At 38.1% G+C, this 17,530-nt stretch overlaps 1 pseudogene; it reads left to right on the forward strand.

The window, feature by feature from the left end:
• Positions 1-647: 647 nt before the first annotated feature.
• Positions 648-17,530, forward strand: part of LOC129405888 (uncharacterized) — a 41,630-nt pseudogene continuing 24,747 nt past the window's right edge.

The raw sequence follows: 17,530 nt of genomic DNA on the forward strand, positions 1-17,530 counted from the left end.
TGTTGCGGTTCCTGGAATCTTTTTTTCATCTTCTCTTCGTGGAGGGTATTTTCGCTGCTTCTTCATATTGTTATGGAAGTATAGAGTTGGAACTTTGTAGTTGTTTATTCCTATTCCCTCTTGCTGTGGGAAGGAGGGGCTCTGGTTGTGCTATTGCTGATGGCAGCCTTGTTCCTATTCTAGAGTTCTTCCTTTTCCTCAGGCGTTCTTCCTGATTGATGTGGGGGTTCTAATGAAGGCTTAAGGCTAAGTTCTCTTTAGGAAGGTTTTTCTAAGCTTCTCTTATTCACTGATAGTTTTTCTAAAGTTAAAGTAAGCTGATGTGCTATTTTGCATAAGTGATTGAGATGGCTAAAGTGATTTTCAAAGAAAGACTATACCTATTGTGGTAAGGTAAAAAATTATAACTTCGGCCGTGATAGCAGCTGCCACTCAGGCAGGAGGCCACGCCCCCTTTGAGACCACGCCCCCTGAGATACAGGCCACGCCCCCAGTATCTTTATGGTGGGGTTCGCTGGCTTCGGGGCAGGGCAGCTGCTGTACATCTGATATCCGGGCCACGTGGGAACCGGGGGGGACCCAGGGAGGCGTGGCCGGGAGTGGTTTTATTACCTGGGGAGAGGGCCGGTATTAGGGAGCCAGGCGGGATGGCGGGGTCGCGGGACACGGGGCCGGGCGGCTGCGTGGAAACCGGGGGGACCCTCATTAAATTTTCTACTAATGAAAACAATTGGCATTATGAATTGGGAACATATAGTTTAAGAAAAATCCCACTGTCCGTGGTTAAAGTTTGCATCCTGAAATGACAGGTCATGAAAATGAGAATGGTGCCTCGGATCAGGACGTAAGTGGTAACAGTGGTGATAACCCAAGGACACTATTATCCTCTACCCTTATGGTACTTCTCCCAGGATTATATAAATATTATTATTTCTGTATCTTCTCTGACCTCTATTCTCTCTTTTCTGACTCTATGGACATTATGTATTTCTACAACCAGACAGAGACTGAGAATCCCCGGAGGAATTGGGAAGAAAAGCAGTGGTAAAACCACCATTTCTCAAAAGAGAAGATTTACAAATCAGAGGAGGGTAGAAATTGGAATGATTTAAGTGGTGATACTTGTTAGCTGTCAGATTGTGTGGTCTATACCTAATAATCACTGTCACTGTCACTGTCATCCCATCCCATTGTTCATTGATTTGCTCTAGTGGGCACCAGTAGCATCTCCATTGTGAGACTTGTTGTTACTGTTTTTGGCATATCGATTGCGCCATGGGTAGCTTTCCAGGCTCTTCCGTGTGGGTGGGATACTCTCATAGCTTGCTGGGCTCTCTGAGAGGGATGGAGGAATCGAACCTGGGTCGGCCACATGCAAGGCAAAAGCTCTACCCACTGTGCTATCGCTCCAGCCCACCTAATAATCAGAGAACAACAACAAAATAATAATGGGGAAAATTATGTCCCCCTCATCAAAATGCACAGGTGTACTCCATCCTGTTAGATGTTGGAACTGGATTTGGGTTACAAAGCAGATTCAATCATTGGATAAATGGCAGCGCAGAATGTTACTGGACTAAACAGTGATCATTTGCTCCCTGGCCAAAAGCTTCTGGATGATAGTTTGTACAATAATGAGAAAAATTAAAGAGAGTACCATGAAATAAAATGTCATCTGAGAATTTTAAGGCATCATTATACCTACAAAATAAATATATTTAAGGCCTGTCTCAATTATGAATTGAGGAAAGAAAAGGTCGAAAAGGAAGATATCAAGATATTAACACGTAAGTTCAGGCTTGCAAAAACATCTGTTGCACATGACAGGAAACAGATCAAACTTCTCATCCTAAAGCAAACACACTAATATTAACAGGCCATAGTAATGATTAAAGAATATAAAGAAGAATGAAAATGTGAATATGGATGAAAGTATTTTAACCTATTAGACTGAAAAAGAATTGTGAATTCTAGTTAAGTTTGGGCTTGGGTAAAATAATTCATATTTTGCTATTGAGATTGTGATACAATACTTCTGACAGATAAGGAAGAGTAGATAAGTGTATATATTTTAACTTACATGTTAAACTAAAATAATTTTAGACAACATAGAATATAATGCAGAAAAGTATATATTAAAATGCTATCAGTTATAATTCTACATAATTGAAATACAAGTAATTTTAGTTTATTTCAACTATTTTAACTTTTTCTTAATTCTTTTGTAATGAAAATATTCAAGTACTGGGAAAATAGTACAGGGCTGTTGCATGTGCTACATGCAGCCTACACCTCTTGTACCCTTCACGATCTCTTCATGGTCTCTCAAGCATCACAGGGTACAGAGATAGAGGCACCTGAACACCATCAGGTGTGAGCCTAGAAATTCCTGAGAGTCTCTGGGGTGCCTGGGTTACCTCTGGCATCACAGGGTCTGCATCTTCGAGTTCTCAGGTCCTCATATTGAGTCTTAAACTAGTTAGTCAGGAGGGTTCCCTGGGCCTCCTGAGTGCCTTTTGGAGATTCTCTCCAAAAATGAAAATATTTAACACTCATTTCCTATTGTCTACAGTTATTACTATTCTTGTTAAACATCCATTAGGAAAAACTAATTTTATTACTATTAACATAACAAGTAAAAAATGGTGTCATCACAACTTTAAATAATTTAAGGTTTGAAGATATGATTATGACAATTGTTACCAAAGTCGCTATACAATGTGAGGGCTTTTATAGTATGGAAGTTTCACCTATAAAAAATTGCTAGGAATATCTGCTTGACCTTTCATAAAGTCTAATATTATTAAACTGTCATTTTTTAAACCTATCAACCACTAAAATATATTATTATTGATATATTATTTTGTCATTCTGTACATCTAAATTATTTGTAATTTAAAATACAAAATGAAAATGTCTTTCAACAAAACTTTCTGCTGTTGTGGTTTTTAAAATTTTATTTATAAATAAAATTTTTGTCATTTAATGTGTCCTGCTGGATTAGGAATTATTCTTTAGTCAATAGTTTCACTAAAGGGTTGTCATTTTATATTATTTAAATGTAACATTTTTAGGTAATTTTGAAAGCCAATCAGTTTTCCTGATATCATTAAAAGGGCTAGAAGATAATAGACCAAACAGGATGACCTCTCAGTGTCTGTGTTGCAAGCCATAATGCCCAAAAGTAGAGAGAGAGTATGGGGAATATTGTCTGCCATGGAGGCAGGGGGAGGGTGGGAAATGGGGGGTTATACTGGGGATATTGGTGGTGGGGAATGTGCACTGGTGGAGGGATGGGTGTTTGATCATTGTGTGATTGTAACTATCTCACAGTGATTCAATAAAATTTAAAGTTTGCAACTATCTCATGGTGATTCAATAAAACTTTTAAAAAGGGCTAGAAAATGTATAACCAGTTAAAAGTTTCCACCCAAGTTTTGGCTCATAAGAGGCATTTAATACTTACTAGTTGCTAACTTAGGAAATGAAGGTGATGGAGTTATCAGCATCATGCTGGCATGTACATTTACTTCTCCCACCTTACCTTCACATCCCCAATAAATGACAAAGTCTCCTCTTATTCCTCTTCTCCCCTTTCCCTTCCATCTTAAAAGCTCCTCATGCAGCCTCTTCTTCATTGTTAGTAAATTCAAATCCACACACTGTTGGAGTGGGATCAGTAGCTACTTGAAAGAAAAAGGAGGGAGTACCCTCTTATGTCTTGAAACAATTAAGATAACCAAATTCAACCCCCTTGAGTGACAACTTGTTGCTATAAATCTGATTGACTAACAAAAGGGTAACATTCTTAGGTATTATTTGACTCTGATTCTGCCAGTGTTGAAAATCATCAAAGGCATTTTCCTCTCATGTAAGGAACATTATGGAAAACCAAATGGTCCCTATAATTAGGCAATGTGTCTTGTCAAGTCAGAAGACCAACAGAGAGACTGCTTCACACTTCGTTTCTTGGGGTACACTGATTTAGTATGCTAACTATGCTGTTTTGTACTGCAGCAAGAAAATACAGGAAGCAGAAATAATCAGTTATCATGATAACTTTCACTAAATTTGAAAACCAAATCAAACAAACAAAACAAATGAAAATAAAATATTTCATACAGCTGAGAATGGCATATATCAAAATAGTGGGAACAATCTGTGTTGGCTCGGATTTGGTGACAAAGGAACTCTCATCTCCACTGCTGGTGAGAACGTTGTCTGGTTCAATCCCTGTGGAAAACAGATGGAAAGTACTCAATAAACTAAGAATTGAGCTGTGAAAGCACCTAGCAATTCCTTTTCTTTGGGTATCTATCCCCAGGACACAAAAATCATTCAAAATGACATAATAAACACCATTATGCTTTGAAGAACTTAGTACAATAACTATGATATGGAATCAACTTAGGTGTCTAATGACATAAATGGATTGTGAAGATGTGGAATATATAACAGAACATAACATAATGGAACACTGTGTATCAGCAAGTAATGAAAAATTAGGCAATTTGCTGCAATCTATCTAGAACTGAAAGGTACATTGAGTGAAGTAAGCTAGAAGGACAAACAAAAGGATGAGCTAACTTATCTGTGGTACATAGAATAACTGGATGATGGAATGCAATATATAAGTGCCTATATCTCTCCTGATTTCAGAAGATAGGATGGAGGACAGAAAAGGAATGATATTGAGGGGAGAAGTAAGAAGATGAGAAAGAAAAGCAACAGAATAGGGGCAAGGGGCCTAGAGTGCATTAGTAAAGTCATGGAATGGCGTAACTATGTATCTAAACCACAAAGTCACAAGCTGTGCCTGTGAAGGCGACAGCCTGGACGTAGGAGATCAGAAGGAATTTAGGAACACTTATGGATGAAAGTTGAAACTTATGAAATTGGTGCTAGAACCATCGATTTCTAAAATTCAAATATCAATTACTGAAAATCATGGTTCTTTAAAAAACTAAAAATTAAAACAAAATAAAACAAATTAATAGGTCGAAAGATCTCTATTGTGGATTTTTAGAAGAGGCCTTATTTATACTTTGAGGGGTTTTGTTTGATTTTTTTGTTTTGGAGTCATACCCAGTAGTACTCAGGGGTTACTCCTGTCTCTGTGCTCAACAATTACCCCTAGCAGTGCTCAGGAACCATATGAGGTAGCAGGGTCAAGCCCAGCTCAGCAATATGCAGGTAAATTCCCGCCCACTGCACTGTTTCCAGCTCCTATTTGCACTTATGAAGAGGAAAGATAATTTTGCCCTTTTCCCCTCATTCTGTTATTGTGAATATATAAGATAAAAAATAATTAGTATTTGAGTTAAAACAATGATAACTTGTAATAAAAGTGTGACCACATTGTCACTCCTAAGGGTTGTGAAGGAAAGCAAAACACACCCAAACAGGGATAGTTTTATTTACTTTGTCCACATTTACTCTTCTTTTTCACCCCTTGAGTTCTGTCAACAAACATGCCAGCACCTCTAGCTATAAAGCTCCTATTACGAGAGGAGCAGGAGTCATGATGGTCATGATTATAACTTTCACGATCCTGACTCCTGCTAATCATGATCGGAACCACACTCACTTTAACAGAAGGAAGCTTGTTCCATCCTTGTCCCTGGCTCTACCCCCACAGATTTCCTTACACTCATCTTCTTACTTCTCTTTCCTCCCTCTTGGCTCTCTAAGCTTCTCCATAAAGGCAGATAATGAGATCTCCATCACTCAGGATGTCTTTCCCTATCTAGGCTGGCTCCTCATTCTGTTTGTTTAGATGCATTGTTCAGGGTTGATTAAATTGCAGCCCAAACACCACAGTATAAAGCAAGACTCAAGTCACTGAGCATTTGAGCAGCAGGGTATTATCCAATAGACTGCCTTTCCTAGTCTTAGTTCCAACTTCAAGGACCACTTAGGAGGAGAATGAATAGTTCTCTTGACAGAGTGAATGAAGTGCAATGCAAACAAATTCCTCCCTGGGTGAGGTCTGCGACTGACACTTTCTTTGACTAGAACAGATTGTGATGAAATTTTGACCTTGCAAAAATAATTGGTTTTCTTTACCATATTCATCTCTTACTAAATGGTACTGAGACTTTTCTACCCTAATATACAAACTTGAAACTTTAACTTCTATTGCTCTTTAAAAAAGAAAGAAAAATGCATTAGTAATGGAAAACTCTGGTTGGCATTGCTGGATATGCATACATAAGTGTACTATGTATAAAATGCTGAAGATGCAGTAAATGGGGGTGGAAATGAACAGAAATTTTCTCAAAAAAGAAATCCAAATAGCTAAAAGACACATGAGAAAATGCTCTACATCACTAATCATCAGGGAGATGCAGGTTGAAACAATGAGATATCATTTTACACCACAGAGACTGGCACACATCCAAAAGAACAAAAGCAACCAGTGTTGGCGCAGACGTGGGGAGAAAGGGACTCTCCTTCACTGCTGGTGAGAATGCCGACTGGTTCAGCCCTTTTGTAAAACAATATGGAAGATTCTCCAAAAATTAGAAATTGAGGATGTGACCCTGAGTGGCCGAACACAAACAGCTCTTCCATTCCTTAACGCCCATGATCCCGGGAAGGCCAACTAACTACTTTCGGAACCCAGTGGCTTCTAGCAGAAATGCCTCTAGACTGTGAACTAAGCTACAGCCCCATGCCATCCCAAGAGGGGGAAGGTTTTTCTCTCTCTTGGCCTTTCCTTTCCCTGGCGGCATGGTGACTGCCATCTTATAAGGCCCACTAAACATAGGTACAAGCTTGCAATGCTGCGATTTCTGGCAGAAATTTCTCTGGACTTAATTACTAAAATACCAGAAATACAAAACCTGCTTTTCATTCTCGGCAATGGAAAACAAATTATCAAATGATGCCTTTTCAGCAGGTCTGATTGTTGGGGAAAATTCCAAAATAATAATAGTGAGTTCTCTATTAAAATATTGAATGTGATCAAGGTAAAGAGAAAGTAAAGTAAAAATCATCAGCCACACAGGTGCGGGGGTGTGGGTGGGATGGGAGATATACTGAGGTTCTTGGTGGTGGAACTTGTGAACTGGTGAAGGGATGCATGTATGATCATTGCATGACCGAGACTTAAGCCTGAAAGCTTTTTAACTTTTCACATGGTGATTCTATAAAAAAAATTTAAAAAATTAGAAATTGAGCTCCCATTTGACCCAGCAATACCACTCCTGGGAATATATCCTGGAGAGGCAAAAAGGTACAGTAGAAATGACATCTGCATTTGTATGTTCATTGCAGCACTGTTTACAATAACAAATAATGAGAGAGAAGAAAGCAACATGAAAAAAGCAATGCCGTTCACAATTGTGCCTCAAAATATCAAGTACATTGGAATCAGCTTAACTAAGGAGGTAAAGGACTTGTATAAAGAAAACTACAAAATGCTATTTCAGGAAATAAAAGAGGACACCAGGAAAGGGAAAGATATACCCTGCTCATGGATTGGAAGAATTTAACATTGTCAAAATGGCAATACTCCCCAAAGCATTGTACAAAGTCAATGTGATCCCTATAAGAATACCCATAACATTCTTCAAAGAAATGGAGCAAACACTCCTGAAATTCATATGGAACAATAAGCCCCCACGAGTAGCTAAAGCAATTCTTGGGAAAAAGAAAATGGGAGAAATCAACCTCCCCAACTTCAAACTCTACTACAAAGCAGTAGTAATTAAAACAGCATGGTACTGGAACAAAGGCAGGACCGCAGACCAATGGAACAGGGTTGAATACTATGACACACACTCCCAGATATATGATCATCTAATCTTTGATAAGGGAGCAAAAAATGTGAAGTGGAGCAAGGAAAGCCTTTTTAACAAATTGTGCTGGCAAAACTGGACAGCTACATGCAAAAAACATTGGCTCAGATCTCTATGTATCACCATGTACAAAAGTCAGATCAAAATGGATTAAAGACCTCAACATCAGACCAGAGTCCCTAAGGTACATTGTTTTCCAAAAGGGCTGAACCAGTTGGCATGGCATTTCCCACAGCAGTGAAGGAGAGTCCCTTTCTCCCCACATCCGAGACAACACTGGTTGCTTTTGTTCTTTTGGATGTGTGCCAGTAATATCTCATTGTTGTTTTGATCTGCATCTCCCTCATGATTCATGATGTAGAGCATTTTCTCATGTGCCTCTTAGCCATTTGGTTTCTTCTTTGAGAAAGTTTCTGTTCATTTCATCACTCCATTTTTTTATGGGGTTGGATGTTTTCTCTTTGTGGAGTTCAACCAGTGCCTTGTATATCCTTGATATCAACCGCTTATCGGATGGGTATTGGGTGAATATCCTTTCCCATTCTGTAGACTGTCTTTGTATTTTGATCATTGTTTCTTTTGAGGTGCAGAAGCTTCTTAGTTTAGGATAGTTCCATTTGTTTATCTCTGTTTTCACTTGCCTGACCAGTAGTGTGTCACCTTTGAAGATACCGTTAGCTTCAACGTCATGGAGGGTCTTGTTGGACTTGTCTTCAATGTTTATAGTAGCCAAAATCTGGAAAATATTGGAGTGCCCAAAAATAGATGACTGGTTAAAGAAACTTTGGTACATCTACACAATGGAATGCTATGCAGCTGTTAGAAAAGATGAAGTCATGAAATTTGCATATAAGTGGATCAACATGGAAAGCATCATGTTGAGTGAAATGAGTCGGAAGAGACAGACAGACATATAAAGATTGCAATCATTTGTGGGATATAAAGTAACAGAATGGGAGACTAACACCCAAGAGCAGTAGAGATAAGAACCAGGAGGTCTGCCCCACAGCTTGGAAACTGGCCTCACATGCTGGGGGAAAGGTCAGCTGAGATAGAGAGGGGAACGCCTAGTACAGGATGTTGGGAGGACCCACTAGGGTTGAAAGATGCATGCCAAAAGTAGACTATAGACTGAAAATGATGGCCACTCAATACCTTTAATGCAAATTACAACACCCAAAAGGAGAGAGAACAAATGGGAATGCCCTGCCGCAGAGGCAGGGTGTGGTGGTGAGGAATGGGGTGGGGTTCATGGGAGGAATACTGGGAACATTGGTGGTAGAGAATGGGCACTGGTGGAGGGATGTAAACGATCACTACTGTATGAATGAAATGAAAACATGAAAGTTCATAATTTTCTAACTATACCTCACAGTGATTCACTAATAAAAAATTTAAAAAATAATAAATCGCTGAAGATGGATTTTGAATGTATTAGTTTTTCTTTCAATATTAGTCACATCTTTTAAAGGTTACTTGGTATTTATAGAGATTTCTTCAACCTTTAAAAGTGTTTTAATTTATTTTGTTCACCATTATTTGCAGTATTGATAATGGTATCATCTCATGCATGTAAACTCCCACCCAGCACCACTTTCTCAGAATCTGCTTCTCTCCATCATTGCCTAAAGATCCTCCCACCTTGATAAGTTCGATTTTGTAGACCAGTCCTCAGCCCAATTTCTAGTATTGGAAATGTAAAGGGTTTCCAGATTTCATTATGCAAACCATACTACAGTGAGTGACTATTCTTATAACGTGTTATACAAGGATAGTTATATTCCCTAAAGTGAGATTCCAAGATTAGGGTAAGAATGTTCAGAAGAATTTTATAATATTTTTTCAAATGTCCTCCCCTCCCAGTTAGTTGCTTCAGTTTCCATCCCACCAGTTTGTGTATTCTTTATAGCATTGTGATATTTAAATAACTTATGAAATGATAGAATGAATACTTGATGCTTAAACTTAATATCTTTGATAAAACATTTCATTACTTTGGTATTAAATTTTTAATCAATATGAAGGTAATCATGAATTTTAATCAGCATCTTTTTATATAAGGGCATGTGCATGTGTTTCTTCTAACTAGGTTATTATTTTTATCTTTTCAAATTTATTTCCTATTTTATTATGAGTCCTGTCTATTGATGGGCAAAATCTCTGTCTTAGAAAAAGTGTCAAATGTGCAAGGAAGTGGGGAGTTTTCCACAGGTGATAAGTGGCTTCTTCACTTTTGCACTAAAGTTTAAGGTTTCTCTGTCTCTGAATGAATCAATTTGCACATAGAAAGGGTTACTCTGGACAGACTGACCCTATTCTCCCACTTGTTGTCAGGACTAGTGCCTCCAAATTACAAGGTGTAAGTGACCTTCTTCCTCTACTTATTTACTGAGACAGTTCACTTCCTTCCTACAAAGAAGAGTTATCACCTAGCTTTTGTGAACTCATTAAATCTTGACTCTGCACTGTTTTATGGGAAATTCCACATTTGACAGCCTTCCTAACTTTAAAACCAACAAAGACTTTTTAAAATTTAGCTCATTCTGACAGTTATCAGCAACTTTTATCATATCTCCTTTTTCCAGAGTATTATTTAAAAATATTGTCATTTTTGTGTTTTAAAAGAAATCTAATTCTAGCAGCTTCCCAGTTGAACTTGCCATTAATTACTTGGATAGAAAATTCAGTAATGTGATAAATGCTTTTCTTTCCTTTTTCCACATTCACACAACTTTTTTTCTATATGTATTTACATTTGTTGAGAGTCTGATAACAAATTTTTAAATGGCTATATTCATGAAAACAGTGAGAAATTTTAGTAGGACTTACTGATGTTTTACCCTTTTATGTATAAATGTGAGGGTATTGCCAGCATTAGTTGGAAAGAGTCAGTGATGTTTTAATAAATAAAATGTATTTAATTATTATAAATATTGCTTTCCCAAATGTTGTTTATCATTAAGAGATGACTAAACATAGTCAAACTTTGCTTCTCTAATGTATGAGAGTAGTAAATATTCTTAGAGTCAATTATCATAGTATTGCTAGTCATAGTGTACTGTGCTTTGTATCTTCACTGGAGCCTTTCAGAACAAAAAAGACAAAATTCAATATTAAATATTGAACATTCAGCATAAAATAAGTTCAATATAAAATAAAAAAGAATGGGATAGAAATGTGAAGTTTATAAATTCCTTGTGAAGACATTCCAGAGATCACTCTCCAGGGTGACATAACATTTATGGCTTTAGTCCAGGTATCTTTAATGTGGGCCACTTCTTCAGTAAGGTCTTTTAGTATATCGATTTTGGTCACTTCTAAACATACACCTCAGAACATATGCCATTCATGAGGATATGTTTCTGCAACTGGCCGTTACTGACCCAATGTTTGTTGAAGTCAGTCCTTTTAAAATTTCTTATTACATTTATTTAGAAACCATTGATATGTCTGGTTGTTTACAATGGGCTTTCAGACATACAATATTTCCACAACTGTAATCCATATTCCCATCCTTCCACCATCATCCAAAATTTTCTGTCACTCTCAAACCTGATTCCTTGATTATTACTTTTTAAAGTTTAGAAGTTGTGATTTGGATACCATGCTTATGGCAGTGTTGAATCTAGCGTTGGATCTAGGGGTGTAAATGTATACAGATACTTCTCTCTGACCATAGAGGAGCCAAGGGCCCATGACCTTGGCCTCTGTATCATTCCCCATCTTTTTGCTTTCACTGTCCATTTTTCTCTTTGTTTAGTATGTTGTTTATGTAATATAGAGCCTGTGTTTTGCCCACCTTTGTTACCTTTCTCATATATGACATTCCTATTTATGTGAGGTGATATGTCATTGTTATTTTAATTTGGGTTTCCTTGACAATAAGTGACAATTAATATTTTATTACATACCTACCAGCCATATGTCTTCTGAAAAATGTTTGTTCATTTTTTGCCCCACAGTTTAAAGTATGGTTGTTGTATTTATTGACGTTGATACTTGTGTTACTATGTCTTGCATACTAATCCTTGGTATATACTAATCTGATGTATTGTGTGCAAATATTTCTTCCAATTATTAGCATGTCTTTTGATTTAGCTTTTCTTTTGATATAGAAACTTCTTCATTTGATATAGCCCCTCTTATCTGTGTTTGTTTGTCTTATGTTTACCAATATAGTCATGTCAGTGAAGATACTTTTGTAATTCACTTCCTGGGGGAATTCTGCTTATATTTTCCTCAATATATCTAATGGAATATGATTTATTGTCAAGGTCTTGATACATTTTGATTGACTTTTGTATAAAATGGGAGATAGGTATTTCATTTTTCTGCTGTAAGACAAAAATTGGCTAAAACTGAATACCTGATGATAAAAACTTAGATATATGGAAATTATACTTCATTAGCAGCACACTGTCTTCTAAGTTAGAAATAATTTCATTGGACTCATATTGAGATCAGTGTTCAATAACTTTCTAAATATAACTCATTTGTTATGTTTAATTTTTTATATTCCTATACACTTTAGGAGCTTTTAATCCAGAAAGCTTTAATGAAAAAGCTATTCACTATTATTTATTTTAAAGACTCATTGACAAAGAAAAGATTTGCCTGGATTACCAGATATGTTTTCAGACACCACCATCTTAAGTTTTATGCACTGCACTTCTATTTTTCCTCTTATCCTCTTTCTCCTTCTACCTGTACCCCATTTTTTAAAATTCTTTCTAGCTAACTTCATTGAATTTATTTTGTCCCATGTTCTTGACAATCTAAGTAACATATCTAATAATTCCCCACAATATGCAAAATTCTATAAAGGTTTATAGACTTTTGTTGAAAAGCAAGAATGAATATATTAAAGAAAGACTGTAGGATGACATTACTTTGTCCTCTCCCCCCTTGCCATGAGTAGCGTGTCCAGGTTTTTTCCGGAGTTTAGGCTTACCCCAGTCTCACCCATCAAGGTGTTCCCGAATCTCTCCCATCCCTTTGTTTAGCTATAATCACTTCTCTATGCTCTCTTCCCCAAAACAGTTAATCCAAGGCTTTCCCTTAATCTGACTAACCTTAAACTAATTTGTAAGGTCAGACCTTCCTAGGACACTGAATATTATAACATTGCCTTTCTTCCCTCTTTATGCCTTTTGAATAATTTACTTTAAAACTATGTCTTTTTTGTATAGACACAAGAAGACAATATTATGTTTTTGTAACTTGGGAATTAACTGGCTTTGAATATTATTCCCTCCCAGGCATCTGCTTTCTCCACTTAAGCCTCAGTTGCCCTCAGTTCCTAGCACCCTAAAAGCAGAGTTCTGACGAAGGACAGGACAGATCCAGGGCAAGCGGTGAGTTGTGTGCTACCCTGGCATCGAGATGGGCCTGGCCAAAGTGCCTAATTCTTAACTATAAGTTAAGAGCTTGATCATAGACAAATGCTGTCATGATCCGAAAGTAATGATGAGACTAGGACCCTGCTAGGGGTAGGAAAGACTGATCTGGCCTGAGCACTGTAGTCTGAGACTGAGATGGCCCCAGGAGAGCAATTCCATAAGCTTTAATGCATCTCTTATTGTGTCCATACAAAATGATTAATGTTATGAATTCTTATGTTTGCTGGCTGAGAAGAGAAACACTCATGGGACTTCGCCCTTGGGTGGATCCTTCTGCTGAAAGAGAATTAAGTCCTAGGAGAAGCATCCCCTAAGGGAAAGGAACCTCAACCCTAGTGATGGTGACCACATCTATGTGTACACCCCAACCCCCTCATGCTGGGGAGATTTAACTAGGCTGTAAGAGTGGGTTGGGGGGCCAGATCCAGAGATCCAGAGAGAGATCGAGAGCCGGGAGAGAAGCAGAGAGAGAGAATGAAATAAACTGATCGAGCAACCAGTTTGGCCTTCTCCTTCCGTTGCCTACCCTCAACTGACAGCCACACACAGCGGTTCCAGGGCACCGAATGTGGGTGGTGAGACAGAGCTGCCCGGAGAGCCCGCGAGTGTACGCCCCGTCGGCGTGCTTTAGTTTTTTACAAAAGACTAACTCCAAATAAGAAATATATGAAATAGAAATTGTCAGTGATTTGGGAACAAATGACTCATAGTTTGTATGATGTATCTTTAAACAATTTTCCTTTTCTTTACCTTACCAAATAGAAGTAATAAAATTTAGAGTAGAATAAATTGTCTAGGGTTTAGCCAAGGGCTGCTGAAAATTAGAGAAACTAAAATTAATTTTACAATTGGAGGATTTTCCTACCATTAATACTTTCTAAACATATTCAAGTATCTCTTGGCTTTAGATGAAAGCAAAAAATCTAAATGCAGCCCACAAATAGATTTGAATTTGCTTTTCTTTACTTGTGCTTTCTGCCTATCTCTGCAATCCAACCACAGTGTCTTCTTACATAAATGATTTTTCCCCTAAGGGTGTATTCATGCTATCCCTCTGCCTTAACCTCTCCTACCGCCTCTCTTAAACCAACCCTTATCCAAGTAACCCCTCTTCCTTGAGAAATTTAAGTGATGCATTACTTTAGGCATGCTGTGTTTCAACAAAATTAACCTTAAATCCTAACTCCCAATGTGATGGCATTGTTACTATTGTTAGTAATTTTTATGCTGTAGCACTGTAGCACTGTTGTCCTGTTGTTCATCGATGTGCTCGAGCGGGCACCAGTAACACCTCCATTGTGAGACTTGTTACTGTTTTTGGCATATAGAATACGCCATGGGTACCTTGCCAGACTCTGCTGTGGGGCAGTATACTCTCGGTAGCTTGCCAGGCTCTCTGAGAGGGATGAGATTTTTATGCTATTTATGTAAAAATTGTTAGCACTGTAGCACTGTTGTCCCATTGTTCATTGATTTGCTCAAATGGGCACCAGTAATGTCTCCATTGTGAGACTTGTTGTTACTGTTTTTGGCATAGAGTATACCACGGGGAGCTTGCCAGGCCCCCACCAGGTAAAACAAAATAAATCAACCAAGTAATAGTGCTAAATCTGGAGGGGCGTTTTCCATTTTGCTTTGAGGTGCTTAGAGGTATTGGGCCGAACCCAGCTGTACTCTGGGGCTACCTCGGGCTGTGCTCAAGGGCAACATGCAGTGCCAGGAACCAAACCTAGGTTAGCCACATGCAAAGATCCTTAATTCCTGTAGTATCTATCTGGTCTGAATTTTTTCTTTTCCTTCTTTTTTTCTTGGGAGGGAATGGGCACACCTGTTGGCACTCAGAAATATCTCCTGACACTGACTAGGGGGACCATATGAAATGCTGGGGACCGAACCAGGTCACTGTGTGCAAGGCAAGTACCTCAACCTACCTCTCCGACCCTGACATTCATTTCTTACAAGAAGAATTTTCACAAATTTTGTATTTAATTCAAAGTGTTAATTATAGTAACAAAAAGGGAGATTTCAGAGGGGGGCACTGGTTACCTGACTAGTGAAGGATGAGTAAATGAGTAGATGGGATTCACCACTCCCAGAGGGAAGAGTTGAGGGCCAATAAGCCAGGCAGGAGGGGTGCCCAGTCCAGGGAGAAGGGAGCAAGAGCAGAGAGCAGAGAGAAGTTTATTCCTTGTCATTTGTCCAGGGTTAGTACCAGGAATTCCTATACCATTTTTGCAGCTTAAACACTTACCTGCTTCAGTAAGGCAGGAAGTCAGACTGAAAGCTCATGCCATAGGGTCAGGTGCCAAACAAGGGACCTACATCAGCACTTTGATGGACCGTAAGTCAGTCAGTTATATAGGCCATTGGAAGAAGGCCTTTGGAGAAGTCGTTCCTGTGAAGCTATCATGAAAATAATGGTCTTTGTTTCTCCTGCTGTAACATATTTTCTCTTGATTTGGAGAAACAAACTGACTTTTAAAATTTTGGTGTCAGGGGAGAGTATCATGCTAAGTGAAATGAGTCAGAAAGAGAGGGACAGACATAGAAGAACTGCCCTCATCCGTGGAGTATAGAATAACATCACATTAGACTGACACCCAAGGACGGTAGATACAAGGGCCAGGGGGATTGCCCCATAGCTGAAAGCCTGCTTCATGAGCGGAGAGAAGGCAGACGGAATAGAGAAGGGATCACGAAGAAAATGATGGCTGGAGCAATCAGTCAGGATGGGAGATGCATGCTGAAAGTAGATAATGGACCAAACATGATGACCTCTCAGTGTCTGTGTTGCAAACTATAATGCCCAAAAGTAGAGAGAGAGTATGGGGAATATTGTCTGCCATGGAGGTAGGAGGAGGATGAGAAAAGTGGGGGGGTGCACCAGGGTTATTGGTGGTGGGGAATGTGCACTGGTGGAGGGATGGGTGTTTGATCATTGTGTGATTTTAACCCAAACATGAAAGTTTGTAACTATCTCATGGTGATTCAATAAAATTAAAAAAAAATAAAATTTTGGTGTCAGAAACAAGAGACCGCCTCATCAGAAGGTGAGGCTTGGTGGGAGTGGGGGTGCGGTGGGGGGAGGACACAAGGATAGAGCCCTCATGAATGGATTCATGTTTTTATAAAGAGACCCTAGAGAACTTCCTGTTCTCTAACACGATGTGAGAGCCAACAAGCACTAGGAAGCAAGTACATACCAGATACTTAATCTGTCAACAAAACATCATGGGCTTCTTAGTCTCTAAACTATTGGGCTAAGGCTCTTGCCTTTCAATGGCTGACTTTGATTTGAACTTTGGCACTGCCTGGAGTGACCCCTGAGCAGAGTTGGGAGTCAGTCCTGAGTACAATCGAGATTATCCTAAAAAAAACAATAAAATGTAATAAAGTTAAATGAAATAAATAATTGGAGTATCTAGAATAGTAAATTTGGTTGTTCTCAGTAAATAACTCAGCTTCCCAAGATTTTATTCTCTTCTTATTGCTCCTCATGTGCTTTAGGATAAATATCTGGCATTAGAAATAGTGTCTTGGAGTTAGAAATATCATCCTGGGTGTTTTGCATGTGAATTAATTAGCCAGTCAATGTGATAGATAATTAATAAAATGATTTATTGTGATGTCTAACCAGAATTATTTTTTAATATTTGTATTTTAATTTCAGAAGAATTTAAAAGCTTTCAGAAGAAATTAAAAGCTTTGCAATTTTTCATTTTGTTTCTTAGATCCTCAATATTTCTAGCCCTATTTTTATTTTACATTATTACAAATTTATATTTATGTATCAAAAAGTAACTCTTCAGAAATAAAACTATCTTTCGAACCCAAAGGGAAATTTAAAAAGAAAGGAGCTATTCCAGTAACATTAAGGTGTAGTGGTAGTAATTCTAAATTGGGGCTAAATATCCTTATAATCTATTCACAGGAAAAATCTGATTAAATGTACCACATATAATTACATGCAACATTTCAATTTTTATTTTTGTTAAGCATTGTGTGGACACTTGTATTAGTGTAGTCATCTAAGAGTTTAGGAAAACACAAGTAAAGAAGTTTCTTTCTCTTTGACAGCCAAATCTACCAGATTAAGACAACAACAACAACTATAAATTATCACTCTGGGTATGCACCTTGCCCCGAGTCTCTGGTTGTTCTCTCAAAATGACAGAAAGGATCTGAAATCAGACTCTTTTATAAGAAAAGACAGTAAAATGTATGTCTGGTGAAAAAAATGCTTGTATAAAAACTTGTGTAACTCAAACTTTTTGGTGCTAGTTTAATAAAACGCTAGTTTGGTGCTAGTTAATAAGATTTGACAACAAG

Source organism: Sorex araneus, chromosome 6 (assembly GCF_027595985.1).
Source record: "Sorex araneus isolate mSorAra2 chromosome 6, mSorAra2.pri, whole genome shotgun sequence".
Classification (NCBI taxonomy): Eukaryota; Metazoa; Chordata; class Mammalia; order Eulipotyphla; family Soricidae; genus Sorex; species Sorex araneus.